Source organism: Arachis stenosperma, chromosome 3, assembly GCF_014773155.1.
Source record: "Arachis stenosperma cultivar V10309 chromosome 3, arast.V10309.gnm1.PFL2, whole genome shotgun sequence".
Lineage (NCBI taxonomy): Eukaryota > Viridiplantae > Streptophyta > Magnoliopsida > Fabales > Fabaceae > Arachis > Arachis stenosperma.
Window position 1 is genome coordinate 71900198 of NC_080379.1, and position 3575 is coordinate 71903772.

The window sequence follows — 3575 nt, forward strand, 5'->3', positions numbered from 1 at the left end:
AGCTGGCGTTTAACTCCAAGAAGAGTCTCTACACGAAAATGCTTCATTACTCAGCCCAAGCACACACCAAGTGGGCCCGGAAGTAGATTTTTATGACATTTACTCATCCTTAGGCTACTAGTTTTCTATAAGTAGGACCTTTTACTATTGTATTTTGATCTTTTCAATCTGAGGATCTTTTGATCATGTTTTGATGATTGAACCCTCTTTGGGAGGCTGGCCATTCGGCCATGCCTAGACTTTGTTCTTATGTATTTTCAACGGTGGAGTTTCTACACACCATAGATTAAGGTGTGGAGCTCTGCTGTACCTCGAGTATTAATGTAATTACTATTGTTCTTCTATTCAATTCCGCTTGTTCTTTGTCCAAGATATCACTTGTTCTTCAACTTGATGAATGTGATGATCCGTGACACTAATCATCATTCTCACCTATGAACGTGTGACTGACAACCACCTCCGTTCTACCTTAGATTGGGTGAATATCTCTTGGATTCCTGATACACGATGCATGGTTGATCGCCTGACAACCGAGCGCTCGCCTGACAAACGAGCCAGCCATTCCGTGAGATCAGAGTCTTCGTGGTATAGGCAAGAACTGATGGCGGCATTCAAGAGAATCCGGAAGGTCTAACCTTGTCTGTGGTATTCTGAGTAGGATTCAATGATTGAATGACTGTGACGTGCTTCAAACTCCTGAGGGCGGGGCGTTAGTGACAGACGCAAAAGAATCACTGGATTCTATTCCGGCCTGATCGAGAACCGACAGATGGATAGCCGTGCCGTGATAGGGTGCGTTAAACATTTCCACTGAGAGCATGGGAGGTAGCCACTGACAACGGTGAAACCCTTGCATAAGCTTGCCATGGAAAGGAGTAAGAAGGATTGGATGAAGACAGTAGGAAAGCAGAGAGACGGAAGGGACCAAGCATCTTCATATGCTTATCTGAAATTCCTACCAATGAATTACATAAGTATCTCTATCTTTATCTTTATGTTTTATTCATATATCACCCATACCCATTTGAGTCTGCCTGACTAAGATTTACAAGGTGACCATAGCTTGCTTCATACCAACAATCTCCGTGGGATCGACCCTTACTCGCGTAAGGTTTATTACTTGGACGACCCAGTGCACTTGCTGGTTAGTTGTGCGGAGTTGTGATAAAGAGTTGAGATTGCAATGAGAGTACCATGTTGATGGCGCCATTGATGATCACAATTTCTTGCATCATGTTTTTGGCGCCGTTGCCGGGGATTGTTTCGAGTATGGACAACTGACGGTTCATCTTGTTGCTTAGATTAGGTATTTTTCAGAATTCTTAAGAATGAATTCTAGAGTTTCATGATGATCTGTTGAAATCTGGCTGGCTGAGAAGCCATGTCTAATCTTATTGGACCGAGGTTTCAACTGATCATCATAAGAGCTTGTTGATCTCTATCAATCTTGCTATTGGAGCAATGATCTGCTAAGGCTTGGCTGGCCATTGGCCATGTCTAGTGTTTTGGACCGGAGCTTTCTTTGAAAGCTTGGCTGGCTGTGAAGCCATGTCTAATTCCTGGACCGGAGTCTTAGACTAGCATTGCAATGATTCCTGGAATCCAAATTAAGAATTCTGAAACTTTTATTTTCTATATAATTTTTGAAAAAAAAAACACAAAAAAATTTTCAAAATCATAAAAAACCAAAAAATTATTTTATGTTTCTTGTTTGAGTCTAGTGTCTAATTTTAAGTTTGGTGTCTTGCATGCATTGTTTATTTGATCTTGGTTCTATTTTCGAGTCAATAGTACAGGGAACTGAAGATTTAGAACATGCAACAGAGGAATTATACAGAAAAAGCTGGGCGTTCAAAACGCCCAGAGAAGAAGGACAGACTGGCGTTTAAACGCCAGCCAGGGTGCCTGGTTGGGCGTTTAACGCCCAAAAAGGTAGTGCATTAGGCGTTAAACACCAGAATGTGCACCATTCTGGGCGTTTAACGCCAGGATGGCACAAGGGGGAGGATTTTGTTTTCAAAATCAATTTTTTTCAAGTTTTCAAAGTTTTTCAAAATCAAATCTTTTTCAAATCATATCTTTTCAATCAAATGTTTTCAAAATCAATTTCTTTCCTTTTTCAAAGATACTTGATAACAATTAATGATTTGATTGAACATTTTAAGTATGTTGCCTTTTCTGTTGAGAAAGGCTTAATGTTTGAATCATATCTTTTCTTGTTAGGCAAGTCATTAATTTTTTTTAAAAGTCAAATCTTTTTAAATTGTTTTCAAATCATATCTTTTCAATCATATCTTTTTAAAACCATAACTTTTTAATCATATCTTTTTAATCACATCTTTTTTAAAACAGTTTTTAATCATATCTTTTTGATTTCTAATTTCAAAATCTTTTTCAAAAATTAGTTGATCTCTTTCTCACTCTTGATTTTCGAAAATCAAATTAAAGTTTTTCAAAAAGTTTTTAAAATCTTTTTAATTAATTTTCGAAAAATCTCTTCCCCTCTTCTCACATCCTTCTATTTATGGAGTACCACTCCTCCTCAATGCACAATTCGAACTCTATCTGATTAAGTTCGAATTCTTCTACCTCTTCCTTCTAAATTTCTTCTTCTCTGACACCTCAAGGAATCTCTATACTGTGACATAGAGGATTCCACATTTTCTTGTTCTCTTCTCTTTCATATGAGCAGGAACAAGGACAAAGGCATTCTTGTTGAAGCTGACCCTGAACCTGAAAGGACCTTGAAGCGAAAGCTAAGAGAAGCTAAGGCACAACTCTCTATAGAGGACCTAACAGAAATCTTTAAACAAGAAGAACCCATGGCAGCCGAAAACAACAACAATGCCAACAATGCAAGGAAGGTGCTGGGTGACTTTACTGCACCTACTCCCGACTTCTATGGGAGAAGCATCTCTATCCCTGCCATTGGAGCAAACAACTTTGAGCTTAAGCCTCAATTAGTTTCTCTAATGCAACAGAATTGCAAGTTCCATGGACTTCCATTGGAAGATCCTCATCAGTTCTTAGCTGAATTCTTGCAAATCTGTGACAATGTCAAGACTAATGGGGTTGACCCTGAGGTCTACAGACTTATGCTATTCCCTTTTGCTGTAAGAGACAGAGCTAGGACATGGTTGGACTCACAACCTAAAGAAAGCCTGGACTCATGGGAAAAGCTAGTCAATGCCTTCTTGGCAAAGTTCTTTCCACCTCAAAAATTGAGTAAGCTTAGAGTGGAAGCCCAAACCTTCAGACAGAAGGATGGAGAATCCCTCTATAAAGCTTGGGAAAGATACAAACAATTGATCAGAAAATGTCCTCCTGACATGCTTTCTGAATGGAGCATCATAGGTATTTTCTATGATGGTCTCTCTGAACTATCCAAGATGTCTTTGGATAGCTCTGTTGGAGGATCTCTTCATCTGAAGAAGACGCCTACAGAAGCTCAAGAGCTAATTGAAATAGTTGCAAATAACCAATTCATGTACACTTCTGAATGGAATCCTGTGAACAATGGGATTAATCAGAAGAAAGGAGTTCTTGAGATTGATACTCTGAATGCCATATTGGCT

General features: G+C 39.0%; 1 non-coding gene across 1 annotated transcript; it reads right to left on the minus strand.

The window, feature by feature from the left end:
* Window positions 1–3227: 3227 nt before the first annotated feature.
* Window positions 3228–3335, minus strand: LOC130972153 (small nucleolar RNA R71). Its single transcript, XR_009083348.1, has one exon. It is a non-coding gene; the product is annotated as a small nucleolar RNA R71 (small nucleolar RNA).
* Window positions 3336–3575: the final 240 nt, after the last annotated feature.